The sequence below is a fragment of the Macrobrachium nipponense genome, chromosome 10, assembly GCF_015104395.2.
Source record: "Macrobrachium nipponense isolate FS-2020 chromosome 10, ASM1510439v2, whole genome shotgun sequence".
Lineage (NCBI taxonomy): Eukaryota > Metazoa > Arthropoda > Malacostraca > Decapoda > Palaemonidae > Macrobrachium > Macrobrachium nipponense.
The window spans coordinates 21,919,873-21,941,343 of record NC_087204.1 but is presented as its reverse complement, the minus strand read 5'-3'; the positions used below and the strand labels follow the sequence as shown (position 1 = coordinate 21,941,343).

Sequence of the window (21,471 nt, the reverse complement as noted above, 5' to 3'; positions counted from 1 at the left end):
CAATGCAATTAATTGCTGCTAAAAGCGTTTTTTATTCCTTCAAGTGTTCATAGGCGTTTATCGTTTTTAATTTTTTTTAGCAGCGAGATACTTGGCCACCAATGCAATTAATTGCTGCTAAAAGCGTTTTTTATTCCTTCACGCTTTCATAGGCGTGAACCAATTCTTTTTTCGTTTATAGCCTTGGAGTAAGATGAGACCTTTTTCATTTGAAGGATCGTAATAAATTCTGGTGTTGGGTGTTTTTTTTTTCAACATCCACCTGCCTTCGGTAGGTTATTATTGTGAATATTATCTTTTAGCATTATGCAAATTGTTCACATACAAATGGAATAAGCCCGAGGTGACGGTCTGACCTTGGCATATATCTTTTATCATTTATGCAAAATTGTTTCAGACAACAAATGGAATAAGCCCGAGGTGACGGTCTGACCTTGGCTAACCAATTTCCACGGAACGGAATACCAAGTGTGAGAGAGGACACCGTGGCATATATCTGTGACCTCTAAATGCTGTATATCAGTCCTTGGTCAATGGCTCGGAAACAAGAGTCGAAACCGACCAGGACCTACATATACACACCCCGTCTCTTATTTTTCACCTGCGTATGTATGTATGTATGTATATATATATATATATATATGTATATATGTATATATATATATATATATATATATATATATATATATATATATATATATATATATATATATATATATATATATATATATATATATACATACATACATACACACACGAGCAAGTAAAAAGCAGACAATGTATAGTTGATAACTATTAGGCTGAGTGCTCTGTGTTGTAGATATAGCCATGGAGTTTCTCCTGAGCTTCTGGGTGTCTGCGTCAGTAATATCTACCTTAGCATCGACCCACAATTTTAAGAGTGAATGGAAACCAGATGTGGCACTGGACGTGATGTCATGGCACCTTAAAGGAACCAGGAAACTGACGCCTTGAAACGAGTAGCGCGCACTAATCCTCAAGGAGGGAGCGATGAAAGTGACAATGGGTAGTTTCCAAAATGAAGATTACGAAGGACGTCGGGCGAGGAGGAAGGTATAATTAAGCTAAAACTTTGACTCACTTCGAGCAATATGTCTGGAAGGTGAAAATCCCTTGTGGGGGTGGGGGAGGGGGGAGGGGGGATTCCGACATCCTGACGGAATGGTAGAGAAAAGAGTTCTAACATGTCATTTACACCATTATAAAAGAGATACTGTTCTTATGAACAATGTCCAACTCTCTGATATCATCCCCTCATATGTTTCCAAGTGGTTTGAATGTAAGTCTTCGAATCGAAAGTAGCCAAAGTTGCCAAATATCCAAAATCATTCTAAGGACCCCTTCATCCACACAGAAAAATATGGCGTAGTAGAAGCGCTATTTGTTTATACGGTATTAAATGATGAGTAAAGTTTGGCCTTTTGCTCAAGTTCAGCCTGATATCTCTTGACTGATCCATTCCAGGTTTCTCTTGGTTAAGTGGCCACATCTTTTGACGTTTCGAAGAAGGGAAGAATTGATGTGGTGTACCGTTGAAATCGACAAAGAAAATAGGTCCTAGAGTACTACCAAGTGGCACACCGCCCACGACAAGTCAAAGCTCGGTAAAGATCCGTCAAAATAACTCTCTCTCTCTCTCTCTCTCTCTCTCTCTCTCTCTCTCTCTCTCTCTCTCTCTCTCTCTCTTCTTGTCCAAAATCTAAATAAAGACCTGTACCTCCAGGACGCATTTATTACCTGTACCTGTGAATTGACTCCCAACCAGTTCATTCCGTCAGACGAAAATGAAACCGAACGCCTTAGTTTTATCAGCTGTTGTCAGAATTCCCTCTTTAAGCCCTTCAGTGGCATGGTTGGTATGGTGTTGTCTTGCAACCTCGTTGGCCACGAGTTCGATTCTCGGGTGTTCCATTGAGGTGTGAGAGATGTGTAGTATTTCTGGTGATAGAAGTTCACTCTCGACGTGGTTCGGAAGTCACGTAAAGCCGTTGGTCCCGTTGCTGAATAACCACTGGTTCCATGCGACGTAAAAACACCATACAAACAGAATTGCCTCTTGAGAAATCACGTAGTTTAACATCCTTAATCTGCACGTAGGGAGTATTATGGTCTTTACTACAGCTTTAAGTTGTCATTGTCTGTACCTGGTTGTAGTACTTCGCTCATACAATACTTAGGATGTCCCCCCCAAACCCCATCCCCCATTAGTTAACACTTATTTGCGGATATCAGCAATCTTTTGATTTTGTTAATCGAGTAATTTTAGTTTCTCTCTGCTGTCGAGCCCCTGCAGGGGGAAGTAGTGCCAACATTGCACCTCACGTGGTGCACTGTAGGTATTATTAAATGGTGGTTACAGCGTCCCTTTGGCTCCTGGCTGCGCCTACATTTGAACCTCTTACTTTAACCCCACTTCCTTTCTTTGGCCTCGCTATCCAACCTCTCTAACGCCACACGGCCTAAATCCCATCAAACAAGTGCTTGGAAATTGTCTCCATTTTCTTTAGCCGTTGCAATTTTTAAAAAAATTACTTTGCAATAATGTTCTGGTTTATTTCGTTTTCAGCGACGTTCAGTTTTCAGTAAGGCTTGGGGAATTTATATGTTTCCTCCTTAGCTGACTCTGACGCTCCTACGACATTCTTCTAGAAATATACACGCCCTCTCTCTCCCTCTCTTTTTTCATTGTTTTCATCGAGCCTCGCTGGAAAGTTGAAATATACACTCCTTCTCTCATTCTCTTTTTCTTGTTTCCATCGAATCTCGGCTGGAAAGTAGAAATATACACTCCTTCTCTTTCCCTCTCTCTTTTCACCTTGTTTCCATCGAGTCTCGGCTGGAAAGTAGTAATATACAATCCCTCTCTGTTTCTCTTTTTCTTGTTCCCATCGACTCTCGGCTGGAAAGTAGAAATATACAATCCCTCTCTCTCCCTCTCTTTTTACCTTCTTTCCATCAAGTCTCGGCTGGAAAGTATAAATATACACGCCCTCTCTCTCCCTTTCTTTTTTCCTTCTTTTCATCGAATCTCGGCTGGAAAGTAGAAATATACACTCCCTCTCTCTTCCTCTTTTTCTTGTTTCCATCGAATCTCGGCTGGAAAGTAGAAATACACGCACTCTCTCTTCCTCTCATTTTCATTGTTTTCATCGAGCCTCGCTGGAAAGTAGTAATATACATTCCCTCTCTCTTCCTCTTTCTTGTTTCCATTGAATCTGGGCTGGCAAGTGGAAATATACACGCTCTCTCTCTCCCTTTCTTTTTACCTTCATTCCATCGAGTCTCGTCTGGAAAGAGGGCATAGGACGAAAAAGTCCTCATCAGCCTCGACGTGTGAAAGAGAAATCCAGGGACTACTTGAATCATATTATTACAATAATAATGATCGTGAGTACGTCTTTTTTTCCTCCTGTTCAAAGTCAAGGCGCTCTCGGTTGTAACCAGTTAAATCCAAGGAGCTTGCACGAGTACCTAATTGTTCATCGAGTGGTTTGTTAGTTGTCAGGAAGCGAAGTTTCGTGTTCAAGGTATTCATGTTCATAGTTGGTTTCTGTGTGTGTGTGTGTGTGTGTGTTTTTTTTTTTTTTTTTTTTTTTTTTTTGCAATCAGTCCATCTTTTCCCTTTATTGAATTTCATGGACAGAAATTATTCCCATATTCCAATAGTGACTGCTAAAGTATTCGCGATTTTTGGTCATTTATATTTAGTCATTTTTATGATCTTTATAATCTTTAGTTTAATGTGGCTTGACATGATGCCCTGTTAAAAAAATCGTTATGGTTGATAGTTAAAAAAAAAAATTACGCTTTTAAGTGCATGAATTATATTGCTCTTGTAGAGCTCAGGATTACTTTAAGGAAAAAAAAAAAAAAGAATCAGGAATTTCACTTCAAGGAGAGAGAGAGAAAAAAAGATTCAGGAATCTTCAGTGATAGTGCGATTTTTATCTTTAGTTTAATCTAATTTTTTATGCTTTTCCGCTCATTGACTTAATTCCAAAAGCAATAATACGTAAGAGTATGTTCCTTTAAATCTCTCTCTTGCTTACCCCGTAGAGGGGTAGTGCCGTCAGTGCGTCTCATTGAGTGCAATGTAGGCATTACTTAAGGTTCTTTGCAGCGTCTCATCGGCCCCCGACTGCAACTGCTTTCATTCCTTTTACTGTACCTCCTTTCATGTTGTTTTTCTCCCATCTTACTGTCTACCCTCTCCTAACAATTGATTTCATAGTGCAACTGCTCTGAGGATTTCCTCCTGTTACGCCTTTCAAACCTTTTCACTGTCGACTTCCGTTTCAGCGCTGAATGGCCTTAGTTGCCCCAGTGCTTGGCACTGTGCCAAAAATCTATATAAAATAAAATAAAAACTCTCATGCTTGTTAAGCTGCGGTATCCTGACGGAATATCCAGTTATACTTCATCTTCGTCCCTTAAGGCACCTTGTCACTTCGTCGTCACAAGACATCCTTAAATAGTGACTGTAGTGGTGACGAAGGTGTATTGTAACACACCCATAACACATCTTTGGTGACTGTTATAGTAATGGTCCTCCGCTGGACGCCTCCGTGTGTTGTATTCGTTTATATTTTTTTTTTTTCTTCAGCTTCTACGATCAGTGACTCCTTTCTCATTTTTGCATTATGTGGTATATTGTTTAATTTCCAAAAGAATTAATTGAACCTTGAGATGTTTATAGTGGTTGAAATGGGGTTATTACAAAGCCTGACTGTTCATCTATGGAAGGGCAGTCATCTTTGTGATTTGACATGAAATTCCCTCTCAAATGTTTATTATTATTACTATTATTAAGCGCCTCAGTGGCGTGGCCGGTATGGTGCTGGCGTGCCACCTCGGTGGCCGCGAGTTCGATTCTCGGGGATTCCACTGAGGTGTGAGATATGTGTATTTCTGGTGACAGAAATTCACTCTCTTCGTGGTTTGGAAGTCACGTAAAGCCGTTGGTCCCGTTGCTGAATAACCACTGGTTCCATGCCACGTAAAAACACCATACAAACAAACAATTAAACTTATTATTATTATTATTATTATTATTATTATTATTATTATACTTAGGAAGTAGACCGTCTCTCAAGCATACTTTATTAAAAGTAATGGCTACTTCAGCAGCGTTACGCTTGTAGAGATTCATTGTTTCAGTAGTACTGAAAAAGCCGCTATTCGAAAAACAGTTTTATTATTATTATTATTATCATTATCATTATCATTATCATTATCATTATCAATATCATTATCATTATCATTATCATTATTATTATTATTATTATTTCATTTTGAACCCTTCTTTCCTGAAGTACTTTCAGTTCACTCATTTTTGTTTTTTCTTATGAACCTCAGTTTCCCCCTTACAATCTTTCAGTCATTTCTCTCGCGGTCTTTGACGCAGCTTCACGTACGTATAAATGATTCGATCCAGCCATACAGGTTTTCCCTGGAACGGCGGAGTCTAGAAGTTTCCGAGAGCATGACGTCATCATCTTCAGGGCCGCAGCCCTCCCCCGCCTTCCAGAGGGTACCGCCCCTTCTAGTCTCGACCAGCTATTTCTCCAGATTCCTTCGTCGTCTTCTTCTTCCTCCTCCTTCTCTCTTCTGTTAATTTATTGAAATTGTTCATGTTTTTTTATGGGAAATGTCCATATTGGGAGATCCAGAACATTCACCTTCTTCTTCTTTTGTTAATTTATTAAAATTGTTCATTTTTTTTTATGGGAAATGTCCATATTTGGAGATCCATAGCATTCAACATATTCATCTTCATTCACGTGGTTAGCTCCTTCTTCTTATGTTAATTTATTAAAATTGTTCGTTTTTTTATATATGGGAAATGTCCATATTTGGAGATCCATAGCATTCAACATATTCATCTTCATTCACGTGGTTAGCTCCTTCGTCTTATGTTAATTTATTAAAATTTTTCGTTTTTTTATATATGGGAAATGTCCATATTTGGAGATCCATAGCATTCAACATATTCAACTTCATTCATGTGGTCATCTTCTTCTTCTTCTTCTCTTGTTAATTTATTAAAAATTTTCATGTTTTTTTATATATGGGATATGTCCATATTTGGAAATCCAGAACATTAAAGATATTCCACTTCATTCATGTGATTACTCCCTAGCTTCTATCTGTTGGTGTAAATATCCACCATCCCCATTTAAAATATAACGAATACAAATACTTAGAAAAAAAGGAGGACAAACTCTACACCTACAGACACAAACACAAGACACCCAAGGTCGGGTACTCGACGTTTGAGGTGGGAGCCAGTTCCAGCGATATATTGAGATTTTCATCCTGATTTCAATCATAGAATCTTTATGCTTTTCCATGCATTAACTTGATTGTTATTTTTCTTCATATCTCTCTCTCTCTGATAGATATTTCCTACTTCTCTCAAATTTCCTTCTTTCTTTTTTTCTGATAGACAAGTCTGTCGCTTTTCTGAAAAAAACCAAAAATATTATTCCGGCTTTCTCTGTCCATCCGCACTTTTTTTCTGTCCGCCCTCAGATCTTCAAAACTACCGATGCTAGAGGGCTGCAACTTGGTACGTTGATCATCCACCTTCCAATCACCAAGCATACCAAATTGCAACCCTCTAGCCTCAGTAGTTTTTATTTTATTTAAGGTTAACGCTAGCCATAATCGTGCGTCTGGCAACGATATAAGCCAGGCCACCACCGGGCTGTGTTTAAAGTTTCATGCGACGCGGCTCATACACTATCATACCGAGACCACCGAAAGATAGCCTTGGTCATACGATGTATACAGAAAACTCGACTGTGCCGAAGAAACTTCGGCTCATTTTTTTTCCCTTCCTTTCTTCCAGACCAGATGTAATTAAGCCGTCTGTTCCGCCAGCATTCTCACATACAAATGAGTGTTGCTGTCAATACTCTCGTATATCATTTATGGTAATTTCTCGGTTTCTGGTGGACTGCGATCCCGAAGCAGTCATTATGGTCGTTAACCAACCCTGATTATCACAAAACGTGACGATTATGCCATTAGTAAATGTCTCTGTTTCATTTGATTGTTACCTCTCTTGTTAGTAAAGGTCCGTGTAGCGGGCATTTAATGCCAGCGTTTTGTCCAGACCTGATTAAAGCCTTAGAAAGAAAATGAAGTTAAAATCAGCCTCGTCACAGACGGGAAATCCTAAGTCATGGGAAAATGGAAGCAGGATTGAGAATTCCGAAGCTTTAAGCAGCAGACTAGTAGGATAAGCTGACCACGGATGAGCAGAGCAAGTGTGGGATGTTAAGTATATCTTAGTTTAACCAAACCACTGAGCTGATTAACAGCTCTTCTATAGGTCTGGCCCGAAGGATTAGATATTTCTTTTACGTGGCAAGGAATCAGTTGGTTACCTAGCAACCGGACCTACAGCTTATTGTGGGTTCTGAACCACATTATATAGAGAAATGAATCTCTAATCACCAGAAATAAATTCCTCTGATTCTGCGTTGGCAAAGTAATATATTTTTATAAGCCCTTCAAAAACAGAAAAAACCTGGTCATTTTTATTATAACATATATTGAAAGACATTATCAACAATGTCATATATATTCAAAGTCGTTATAAATAGTACCATATTTTAAATAATTATTATTAGTATATGTATTTAAAATCATTATTATTAATATCATATAATATTTAAAGTAATTATTATTGGTATCATATGTAGATACTAGTATATATTCAAAATAGTATCATTGGTATCATATGCATAATTAAAGTCATTGTTATTTGAATAACATATATTTAAGTCATTATCATTGGCATCATATTGGTTTAAAGTCATTATCATTGGCGTCCTCCATCGTGATTATAGCTTTTCAAAAGTTCAATCGAACACCCCAAAACCGAAATCCAAAATTTGCATTCTCTTGAAACTGCGCCAGGTCAGTCTTCGGTGCTCCAAAGCGAGGCCATCAGCAATCCATCAGGATTAGTGGTCTTCGGAGCCGTAGGAGGTCGAGTCCGTGGCCACTTCGGACCCAAAGAAGGTGAGGTCATTGCCCAGTCCGTAGCTGAAGGAGGTCGAGTCCGTGGTCACTTCGGACCTGGCGAAGGTCGGTTCCGTAACCCCTTCGGAGCTGGAGGAGGTCCAGGCCATCGTATCAGGACCCATTTTGCCGGAGGTCCTCGTGCTGAGGAACCCCCAGTACGTATAGACGCGGGTGTCTGTAGGCTCTGATGTTTGGGTGGTCCTGTCCCAGCCGTAGTCCGATGTTTGGGTGGACCTGTCCCAGTCGTAGTCCATCGTTCCTCCGGTGCCGAGGATAGTGAATGTTGCCGCTGCTTGCAGGATAGCAAGCAGGACCGTGCTTGTTACGAGGACCCTAAGGAGACGGAACAGAAAGGTGATTAAAAGAAGGTTTCAGAGTTGTGATCACTCCATAGTCACTTTTCTTCCCGGTATCTGTTTTTGAGTGAGACGCTGTACAAGCCTCTGCCGGATGTGGTTCCTGAATAAAATCTATGGTCAAATAGAACCCTCTGTCACCAACGAAAATTAAAATGTATAAGATATATTTTAGTAGAGATAAGTTTTCTGTACTGTTTAGCATACCATTATTTATTTTTTTACATTTTAATTCTATTAAATAAATCATAAATGTCCCATCCTAAAACTCCTGTATCTTTAACTCAACGCTAGACACTTTTTTCACTTTTTTTTTTAGGCTCTGTCATGGACCTTTCCTAATCCCCAACATGAACAACAACAACAAACAAAGTAGTTTGCAGGCTTACTCCCCGAGCAAGAAAAAAAACTGTTTTGCTTAAATAAATAAAACAAGAAATGTATATATTGAAAATAAGCTAATACTATACTTTCTTGTATGACTAATAACCTAACGGTACTTCGTATGTGTGGCAAAATAAAACTTTCAGCTGCGTATGTAAATGATCTGTTAACGACGGTTAAATTGCCAGAGTTTTTTTAATGAGAGTTACTAAATATAGTTATAAAACACACGTCATATGTTTTTTTTTAGTTTGTGTTCAAAATGTTATAATATACTCGTTTATTTTTTATTAAAAGATCTATATTATCCTTGAACGATGGACTAATTGAGGTGTTATATATATATATATATATATAATATATATATATATATATATATATATAATATATAATATAATATATAATATTATATATATATATATATATATATATATATATATATATATATATCTATATATATTATAGTATATATATATAGATATATATATATTATATATATTATATATATATATATATATATTATATATATATTTTAAAAAAAAAGAGAGAGAGAGAGAGAGAGAGAGAGAGAGAGAGAGAGAGAGAGAGAGAGATTTATGTATATTTATTTGTCAAGGTGCTCTCAACAGTAACAATATACGTATTCGCTTTTATCAGCATATCCCATAGTGGGGTAGCGCCGTCAGTGCACCTCATTCGGTGCACTGTAGGCATTACTTAAGTTTCTTTGACGGTTCCTCTGTCCCCCAACTGCAATCCCTTTCATTGCTTTTGCTGTACCTCCTTTCGTATTATCTTTCTTCCATCTTACTTTCCACCTTCTCCTAACAATTGATTCATAGTGCAACTGCTTTGAGGTTTTCCTCCTGTTACACCTTTCAAACCTTTTGATGTCAATTTCCATTTCAGCGCTGAATGACCTCATAGATTCCAGCGCTTGGCCTTTGGCCTAAATTCTGTTCTTAGATCAGGAAACCTAATTTCGAAAAATATTCTTTATAAAAGTCAGGGGTAGCGAGGTTGATTCGTGGAATTGTCCGTTATCGTAATTGAATTGAATTTAGAAGTTAAGCCAAAGCTTAAGGATTGGGACCTATGAGGTCATTCAGCGCTGAAACGGAAATTGACAATAATAAGGTTTGAAAGATGCAACAGGAGGAAAACCTCAAAGCAGTTGCACTATGAATCTGTGTTAGTAAGAGAGGGTGGGAAGTCAGATGGGAGAAAGAGAATATGAAAGGAGGTACAGTAAGAGGAATGAAAGGGGTTGCATGTAGGGGTAGAGGCCACGCTGCTAAGAGCCTTAAGTGATGCCTAAAGTGCACCGCATGAGGTGCACTGACGGTACTACTCCCCTATGGGGTCCATATGCTTAATGAGAAATTCTGGATATACTTGATGTAGAGGTCACAGATGACTGCGCAACTCTTTGTGGTTTATTATTAAAGGCGACGATGAATAACAGAAATATACAGATTTCTTCTTAAAAATTACGAATCACTCTCACTGAAATAACAACCCACAAATTATAACCTACCGAGATTATAAAGACGAACCGAAGGATGTCCACACAATCCGAGCGTGATTGTAACGTCAATTTCTCCTGGAGTTTTGCTGCATTTTACAACTCCATAACGTCGAAGGATACTCAATACATATCATTTGCGCCTATTATTGGCCTATTCGTCACCCCCCCCCCCCCAGTCCCTCCCCCAACCCGCCCCACTCACAACTCCAAGCCTAATAATCTCTTTTTGCGCGCGAGGTCGTTGTGCCTGGTCGCCTTGGGTTTTGTCTTCCAGCGCTCAATCACGGGAAGGCTGGTGAGTCCGGAAACCGAATTTAGGCAAATAAGAGTAGCTATAAAACCGAGGCTAGGAGATCTGTTCTGCTATTAAATAGAACTTCCTCTCTCTCTCTCTCTCTCTCTCTCTCTTGGGGAAACAAGATCTCGCCTCGGGCGCATTGCAGTTCATTTATATATGTCATTCGTATCATTTTTTTTTTTTACGACGAATAATTTCGCGTTGGCTTGGAAGTGTTGTGTATGTTTGCTGTCCGTGTTTGTTGAGAGAGAGAGAGAGAGAGGAGAACGGCAGTTCTGCATAGTTGGAAAATTCAGCAACCCCGGAAGAGACTATTTTTAAAAATATTCACAGAACGATTAAAATGGTTCTGGGCCTACGGGCGCGGCGAAGACTTCGAAACATTCTTCCAAAAAGCGAAGTCCGACGGTATTGCAAACCTGAGGACGTAACCGTGAAGGACGCGTCAGGGAAAACACCTAGGCAGAGAGCGAATTCCAAAGCTTCGCTATGAGGAATGATTTCGATTTTCACTAACCTCATTTCGACAACGTCCTAAGAAGAGATGTCGCAGCTATTGATACCGGAACACACTGACGAAATTTGCAGATGCTCTGCCTCTTATAATAAGGGATCCCGTCATCACGTTTTCTCAGAACGATGTGGTGCAAATGCTTTGCCCAAATATTGACAAGACAATTAACCTTGCTGAATTCAACGCGAGCGCTTCACACTGAGGAACGAACTCCCTAAACACCTTGTTGAATTGATTGAACGCTTCATAAAAGCGGTTTCCCCGCTGGCTTTGAATGCTTGAGTGGCCTATCAATTCAAATGATACGTCCGTTGGAGATTGTTTGTCCAGGTGTCCTTCGAACTGCATACCACCGGGCTGTATTACTAATAAGGCGCTTGCTTGGGTGACTCAACTCTCAATTCGCAACAGATCCGCTGAAAAGGCCCGACGACACTTGTCCGTGAAAGGAGGTAATCGGGCAAAATGGCATAGCCAATGAGCCTAATCATTCGTGGCTCGTGCGAGTGAGCGAATTCCTGGCGGAGGGGCCTCTGCGATATCCAAATCTAACCGCTTTTCTCCGCGCTAAAGAGTCCCTCATTTTACCAGCTTTTCTGCGGCACGAGTCTCACAAGGACGAGATTGGATGATGTTACGGTGGAGTTGATTTTCCTTTTCATTTTCCTTCCCCCGTTCGTCTTATATCGGTGCATGATTTCGTCTCTGTTCTTATTTGGAAGTGTCGTGCGCAAATGTTTCGTATCTACTCGAACTTTCCACTTTTTGTCCCTTTCAATTTTCGCTTACTCGGGGAGTAGGCCTACAAACTACTTTGTTGTTGCGGGGAAAGGTCTATGGAAGAACCTAAAAAGTTCTGAAAAAGGTGTTTTGCGTTGAGTTAAAGATATGAGGATAGGATATTTATGATTTATTTATTAGAATGAAGATGTTAAAAAAATAAATAATGTACATGTTAAAAGTACAGAGCAATTATTTCTAATAAAATGTAGCATATTCATTTTAATTTTCGTTGGTGAAACAACGCTCTGTTTGATCGACTAAGCTGGAGGTTGGATCACTCCTTGTTGATATATTTTAAACAGATAAGAATGGGGAAATATACTCGTATGGGAATGAGCAACATCGAAGGTTTCTGTTGAATGAATAGCAGATGGGTATGTTCGTCTCTTGTCTTTTTTTTTTCTTTTATTGGCAACTCTCTCTGAACCCCATCTTGTTAAATATATGTCCAGCGAACATTCATACGAACAAAACATTAAAAGTTCAGAAACTTCCAACACTAACTGTATCCCTGCTCGAATAAACGAGATGTCTCGAAAAAGAGAGATGACTAACGGTATCGACAAATCAAAAATTCCAAACGAAGCCGACTAGTTCAAATATCGTTCAAGCGGATCGAGTTTAAACCAGATTCAGCTCACGGACTGCAACTAGCAGCGTCATTCCCTCAATTACCGAGAGTACTCTTTTATTTTCAACGATATTCTCAACTGGTAAACTTCCATACGCCCTCGCGCCAAGGACGTATAGGTCTAACTTTCAGTACGAGTGCTGGAGTCTTGGTTTTCCGCTTTCATGTAAAAGTTGATGGTCGGGAAAGTTAGCGAAAGGATACTAAGAGAACTCGAATTGCGCTGTTCTCTGATTTTATCACTGGAAGCATAAAGAGTCTGTATTTATTTGATGAGGGATTTACAAGCGATAGGAAGTTACTAGTAAGAGTAACGCGTCTCCAAGGCTGCATGCATAATCGGCTCAGTGGAATCTGTAGTACCACCAGGCTTTTGTGACCTTTCCGACTAATGACTGTTAATTGATTTTTCAGGCAGGGAAACGTCAGAACACCTGACTTTTGAACCTACGAGGTCTCTCAAATTCAGTGCTTTTAGTGAACAAGGCGTGGTCCGAACTCCTGCTTGCTTGGGGCGCGTGCTTAAAAACTGCGTCAAATAGCGCGTTGTTTCACCAACGAAAATTAAAATAAATACTAAATTTTATTAGAAATAATTGTTCTGTACTGTTTAACATGCATATTATTATTTTTTTTTTATATTTTCATTCCAATAAATAAATCATTTCCTATTCTAAAATTCCTTTAAAGTGCCTCAGCGGCGTGGTTGGTATGGTATTAGAGTCCCACCTCGCGGGTTCGATTCTCGACCATTCCATTGAGGTGTTAGAGATGTGTATTTCTGGTGATAGAAGTTCACTCTCGACGTGGTCCTTTATCTTTAACACAACGCGAAGCACCTTTTTCAGACAGTTTTAGGCTTTCCCATAGGGCTTTCCTACCCACCAACAAGAACAGCAGCAGCAAGAACAACACAAACAACAACAGCAGCTAAGTAGTTTGTAGGCTTACTCCCTGAGTAAGCGAAAATGGCCAAAATCCAGTAAGACCGTACCTTAACCAAACCTTTTAATAAATTTTCAGACTTCTCTCCTAGAGCTTTTTTTTTTTATATGATTCCGATATTTGTATTACCACTGCAATGAACTCGGTAGACACGTTTACGGATTTTCACTCTCTCTCTCTCCTGATATTCAGTTATTGATGCTATGTGATCATTGTCTTTTACCTCTATAACTTAAATGAACATTTTTTTTTTTTTTTTGCTGTCTTTGGTGCCAAGTGAGGAAATCTGCTTTGTTTTGCAAATCAACCAGGATACGTAAAGGATTTCGTAAACCAGGCAGGATATGTAACGGACTTCGGTAAACCATTCAGGCTCATTGAGGAAGACCGTTTTATAAGAAAATAGTCCGAATTTTGTATATTTTGTAACGAACTCTTTCGGCACGATGGAATAAGGTGGTTGGAAGAAAACGGGAGACAGGCTACTTCCAGTGCACAGTTCCTATAGATTTTGAGGTATATAAACTACCAGGATTAAAATGCTATAGTTTCCCCACTATGTGTTTGAATTTAATGTTTTAAAATAAGTCTAAGAGGAACCTATTGATCACCTCTTACACGATGTGTGCAAAATTTATCGACGCTCGAAATAGTTGATCGTCTAGGCCTACTCTTAAATTTGCCAGCGAGAGAATTTAGATGTTTTAAAGTCGTATTACCATTCACACTCCTCATCCCAACAGCGTCTGTAGGTCTATTGTTTTAATTATTAAATTTTCAGAGCACTGTATATACAGAATTCCAGTAATAGCATAACAATTGGAAAGGATTACGGTAAAAGTATAACTACAAAGTATTTATTGCCTAATTAACTCCATTATGATGTCTTCATAATAATTTCCAAGTTATTATGCAAATGTGTACACTAACTGGTATTCCCTTGTTACATCTGGATTTTTGTTAACATTATAAATGGGAAAATTTTATTGCCATTGCGCAATCTCAAGTTAATTTAAGGCAGGAAGTGGTCGGTATTAAGTGTCCAGTTTTCTTAGTTAACTTTCACTTGACGTTGACGTCACTATGGCGGAGAACCGTCGGTTTGACGTCATAGTTTTCTGTAGCGATTTGTTGTATAATGTTTATTCATTAAAGGAAGAAAATCACCAGGCTGCTTGATGTGGGATATGAGTTTTTTTTCTCAGATGGGGCCATGGAGGGTTGGGGAGGGGGATGGGGCCGCAGAAAACTAATAGGAGAGGTAAAATGAAATTATCTAAAATGGCCACCCGAAAATGCAACCTCCCCCCCCCACCCCCCCCCACCCCCACTTCAGAATCCCTGGGCCAATTTCTCTCTGAAAAAAGTTTAATAAGCTCTATCAACAGAATGTTCATCGACATTCTTACTCTCTTGCGAGATGTATCATAGGAATTGGAATGGGAATATCAAGTGTAGGCCAAAAGCCAAGCACTAGGACCTATGAGGTCATTCAGCGCTTAATCGTAAATTGACAGTTCAAAAGTTTGAAAGGTGTAACAGGAGGAAAACCTCAAAGTAGTTGCACTAGCAAAGAACTTTTAGAGGATTGTAAGTCAGATGGAAGAAAGGTAATATGAACGAAGGTACAGTAAAAGTAATGAAAGATGCTGCAGCTAGGGACCGAGGGGACGCTGCAAAAACCCTTGAGTAATGCATACAGTGTACCACGTAAGGTGCACTGACAGCACTACCCACCATTTTGAGGAAGCAACTAGACTACCAACATGGGGAGTCAGTCTTGTTATTTTTTATTTATTTTTGTATTTATTTTTTGCTCGGTCTCTTTATCCACACGTACATGAATTAGCAGTCGTGCCAGACTGAAAGATTGGATACGTGCGCACGTGTACTATGTATGTATTCTTAAGTATTAAGGTTTGTGTATAAAACTGTGTGTATGTGCGTATATACTTTATGTATATACATGTATATAATACTGTATCTATTATCTATATGTATGTGTGTGTAATATGATATATATATATATTATATATATATAATAATATATATGTGTTGTGTGTGTGTGTGTGTGTGTGTGTGTGTGTGTGTGTATATATATATATATATATAATGATATAATAATATCCGTATATATATATTGATATATATATATAATATATGTACATATATAATGTATATATATGAATATATATATATGTATGTATGTATATATACATGATATATATATATACTATATATATATATATATTCATGCTATATAATTATAACTATAAATATATAATTATGTAATTATAATGTATATAACATATATATATATAATAATATATATATATATATTTATATATATATTATAATATATCAATATATAATTATGTATATTATATGATATATATATGTATATAGATATGTATGTATGATGTATCTATTACAGAATCTATATATATATATTATAATATATTATATATATATTATTTATAGTACTATATATATATCATGTATATAATATAACTATAAATTATAATAATATGGTATATATAAATGTTTATATATATTATATATATATATATATATAATATATATATATATTATATATATATTAATATATATATTATATATGTATTATAAATGATAATTATTATATAGTATATATATCTATATATATATATATATATATATATATATATCATATATATATAATATATATAATATATATATCATATATACTATATATTATATTATATATAGATATCTATATATATATAATATATATACATACATACATATTTACACTCACACACATACAACATGCTTATCATTTCCCAACCGCAAACTCCTAGGTAACTGCTAAACGGAGGAAATGCTTTATGAGTCGCCTATCTGTATACTTCGGTTTCCTGTGTGATAGCATAATGTATTCATGACGCAGTTATTTATCACTGATGACTACTGGGTCCTCCGCTCTCTCTCTCTCTCTCTCTCTCTCTCTCTCTCTCTCTCTCTCTCTCTCTATTGTTGTTTTCGTGGGTTATTCCACACACGTCACTTGACACGTTATTCACGTGTTTTCGCTTTCTCGGGGAGTAAGATTTCCTATCCCCCTTCAACAAGAACAACAACACCAAGGACAACAACAACAAAATAGTTTGTAGGCTTACAAGTAAAGCTTACGGTAATTTTGAAGGCTAAAAAGGCTTATTGTAGTTTTTAGAACTTTTGTTTATATATTTATTTATGTATTTATTTATTACTTGAGTAATTATTTATTTATTTATTTAGTTAGTTACTTCTTTAATTATTTTGTTTATTTATGTATTAGTTAATTTATTAATCTGAGTTATTTATTTATTTAGTGTATTATTTAATTAATTTGTTTGTTTAATGTATTAATTAGTTAATTATTTTAATGTATTAAATTATTAATTTTTTATTATTATTTTATTTGTTCATTATTTTATGCAGTAATTTATTTATTTATGTATTAATTAACTAATTAATGAATTAATTAATTATTATATTTATATGTATTTATCAATTAATTGATTTACATATTAATTTTGGCTTGTTTCGGTTCATTAAGCCACCGACGTTTTGTTCATTCAAGTGCCGTGAATATTAATTGCAATAATTTTTTAAACTAATATAATATTTCACTTTTTTTTTAGTTATTTTCCCCTTTTTTTCTATTGCACTCTTTACAGCTTATATCAGTTATGGTTTTATTGATTCACTTAAAATCAGCCTGTGGTGTTTCCGTATGGTAACACTGCGTCCCGGGCTTTAGATAGTTACATTCAACTTACATTCAACATTCAACAATAACAATAATATCCTATTTCGAATAATAACGGTGTACTTCACATACAGTAAATTATTAAAACACTTTTCAGTTGCAAATGTACACCCAGATATCCTTTTATTTACCTAAAACTACACATACCCTAGCTATTTAAAGCCCGGAACGCAGTGTTACCATACAAAAACACCACAGGCGGATGGACAGATGAAAAAAAAACAGAGTACAGTTATGTATTACTACACGCAAATCATATAAACACACTCCACACGAAGAGCAAGTCGGTTTACTTCATGAACGCATTCGTATTACGTTCTATTCGGCATTTTTGCTGCCTATTCCAAACAGTACTTTAATTCATATCTTCCCCTGCGACGGCAGTCCCCAATTATGGGTCTCCCCCCTCCCTACGCGCCCCCCACCATCCTTGTTCCTAGCCCCCACCGGCAGAAATGGCGGTTAACCTGAAAATATGTATTCTTTCTAAATCTTGCAACTCGACGTAGCGGAAATATTACAGCAAAAAAAAAAACAATTTAATCCAAGGCTGCAAAATGCAAATGAAAGAGGAAATAATTGTGGATCTGAACCCAATATGTATATATATATATATATATATATATAGATATATATTATATATATATATATATATAATATTATATATAATTGTATATATGTGATATATATATATATATATATAGTATATATAATATATATATTTATAACTATATATACATACATATATATATATATTATATATATATAATTATATATATATATATATATATATATATATATATATATATATATATATATATAAATATATATATATATATATATATATATAATATATATATATATATATATATATAGATATATATATATATATACATATATATATATATATATATATATATATATATGTATATATATAATATACATATATATATATATATATATATATATCTATATATATATATGTCATATATTATATAAAGTGTGAGCGTGTGTATAAGAGAGAGAGAGAGAGAGAGAGAATTAATGACGCGGTACTTCGGTGCACCCACAAGTCGAGGTCCAACGTACATAGGTGCGATAATCATTAGGCTGAATGGGACACAATTGCCGTTGCTCGCAGACACAACTTCAGCAGGAAATGAGTTAACTGGCTCGAACAGGATTCTCTGTCGACATCGAAAGCTCATCAGCTGCGCAGTGGACGAGAGAAGCTTCGGTACTTTTTTAAAAAAAAAATTCATCTACTGTCTTGTCGGTGTTTGAAATAAGATCGTAAAAAAAAAAATCGTCAACATCTTTCTGAAAACTGACGTTGCTTCCATGATTTGTCACATTTATTTCGTATGCTCTGCATTTATTCTTTCTTGGTATACAAACCTATGTATGAAACGCATAAGGGGTTATAGGAAATTAAATTTTTTACTGTGTTCTCGGGGCAGAAAAACACATGAATGAAAAATAAGAACTAAAAAAAGAAAAAGAAAGAAAGATGGGATATAACTCCGGCCTCCAAACTGAACGTAAAACTGTCTTTGTGTGTTTGTTCGTCGTTGGATGTATTTTATCAATAATAAAAACTGTAGTTTTCTTAATTAACGTAGTATTTTGTGTAAAATTTAAAAGCCCCATATAAATACTACTGTATTACCACGATAATGACTTGTCTCGAGAAGATAGCTTACAGTTGTTTATTTTTTTCTTTTTTTTACAATTTTGTTATCATATTATTCAGCATGGACGAACCATGTTAGCAGTATAAGCCAGGAAGATTTCACCTATTTAAAGATATTAAAGTCTTACTGTTGTGTTTTTCTATGTAGCTTTGATTTAATGAATGTGTTACTTATGACTGTGATAGATATTGCAAGCGACTTCTAATTGCCACTTGCTGTATGTCGTAATTGTATATGTACTTTGAAATATAATTCCTCTGAGACTAGTGATTAGTTTTGTTGATGTAATTAAAAACAGAAAGAAACGTAATGCTATCCGTGACTTTTTGATATTATTATTCCTTAATTACAGATAAAATATATAGTAGACCTTCGGCCTACGTCTTAGTTACGTATATTAGGTTCTAGTTACGTACGTTAGCCCTTATAAACCTGGCGCATTTGATTATTCCGGACCAGAGAAAGTTATAATAGTTGCTGGCATGGCTCCTCTTTTGTGAAACTAGGCAATGCTCCGCTATTTTTAAAAATCACATCGTCATACTAATTGTTCTTTTCATTCCAAAGGAAATAAAGTCAAAGGAAATGCATATATTTTGGGTTCAAGGAAATGAAGGGTTATATTTAGTGATGGTAATTGGCACAGTGCAAGAAAGAAAAAATGATAATGAATTCGTTTTCTTTTACTTCTTCTTCTTCTTTTGTCTTCTTGGTTGTTTTAATCGCTCTGTGGCCTGAAGGTATCACACACACGATTCCGCAAATGACCACACTGACCAGCCTTGTTGCTCGTGGATATTTCCTTTTTTTTTTTTTTTCCTTTTTATGCAAATGATGACGAGAAAGTGAATTCCACCCCTTTCGTTATGCTGTCATTGTAAATAAAATAATAAGATGAACGAAAGTGATCCAACGACATTTCTCTGAGGACAGGGGAAAGTAAACGTTAAAAAAAAAAATTGTTGTTGCGTAGACCTGGCGGAAGGATTGAAGCTTATAAAAGGGCACAGGAAAAGAGGCGGAGATAATCCCGGAAGCGGAGATTTATGACAGAAAAGAGGAAATCAAACAGCTTCGTAGAATAGGGAGAGCAAAAGTCTCTCAGAATAGTTACATTACATTAGGAAACCTTTAGGGAGAAAGATTTAAATGTTTTCGAAGTTAGAATTGATAAAGCGAAGTTGGAGTTGAAGTTCTACAACGGCTGTTTGAAGAATGAGAATGAATGAACTTTTTCCTGTGAATGTTTCCAACCGAGGGACTTTGAATTATCGAAATAAAGGGGGTAAAACCGCCACACCAGATACCGGCAAATGGGTATAGGCCTACGGTGCACTAAGGTAGCCTTCCCCCACTGAACTTTGCAAGTTGCTAAGCTTCAGCATCCAGATTTTGTTGGGGTGCAACGTTTCCTCATAGCTGAGACCCCACAAGATTTTATAACTGTCAAAGTCGAACGGTTTTCTCGGCATTGTCTTTGATGTCAGCCGTCGCAAGCCTAAGAGATTCCATGACGCTGCCTTGAAGCATCATGCACGTTTGCCTAGTTTTCCTGACTGGTGGAAACTTCATTTACAGTTTAGTGGGATTTTAGCTTAATCTGTCTGTCTGATCGTTTTTATTATTGCTTTAATAATAATGGTGATCATCTGATCAATTTCGTTTATGCTGTAATAAAAAGGCGGATCATCAAGGGATATTGTCTAGTACTGTTTCGAAATTCTGCAAAGAATGTTCACTTTTGGAAAACTTTAGCATACTCTCTTCCAGCTTTCTCTCAAGGATTTCATATGTAGACCAATGTTAAGATGTTTAGTTCAGTGATGATTTCCAACACACTTTTATGTATACTACCTTCAATAATGAATTATATTTACCATTTCCTTCTATTATACCATGGGATGTATTAGTGTGGTGCACGCTAGGAAATACTAAAGGTTCCTTGAGGCATTCTTTGTTGCTTTTGCCTTTTTATGTGTTCCTTTTGGTCTCCTTCCACTCAACAACTGTTCTACTTCCTTGAATTTGTTTTGCTTTGATTTTTACTCCTCATTTATGAAGCAATTACTGTACTGTATTCATGCCCAGCCCATCAATAATCAGAGTTGCTTCTGGGTTATAGCAACAATTCTTTTCAAAATTCATCTCTGCCACTAGACTGCATACTTGCATTCAAGTTACTGAACTGGGAAATTCAAGTAATTGTGATTGACTGCTTCCCCCTTTCATATTAAAAAAGAAAGAAAAAAACTGCTGCATAGTAGCATATACATAGACTGTGTAAAAACCTAAAACAAAATGCCAGGATAACAGTATAAACTACATACTCTATTTCCATGGCCCTTGAAGGGAATTTTTTTTTTAATATTGATGCTTTTACAGGTCATTGTTCACCTGTTTTATTTAACAAATGACTTAATGTCACGTTATGCAATTTTCTTCTCATAAAACTATATTATACCCGCACATTGAAGAACATTAACTTTATGG

At 36.4% G+C, this 21,471-nt stretch overlaps 1 long non-coding RNA gene across 1 annotated transcript; it reads right to left on the bottom strand.

Annotated features, from left to right (window-relative positions):
• Nucleotides 1-7,785: 7,785 nt before the first annotated feature.
• Nucleotides 7,786-11,370, bottom strand: LOC135224124 (uncharacterized). The gene is made up of 2 exons (XR_010316631.1): nucleotides 11,139-11,370; nucleotides 7,786-8,388 (listed from the first exon to the last, which is right to left on the bottom strand). It is a non-coding gene; the product is annotated as an uncharacterized LOC135224124 (long non-coding RNA).
• Between the last annotated feature and the right edge of the window lie 10,101 nt (nucleotides 11,371-21,471).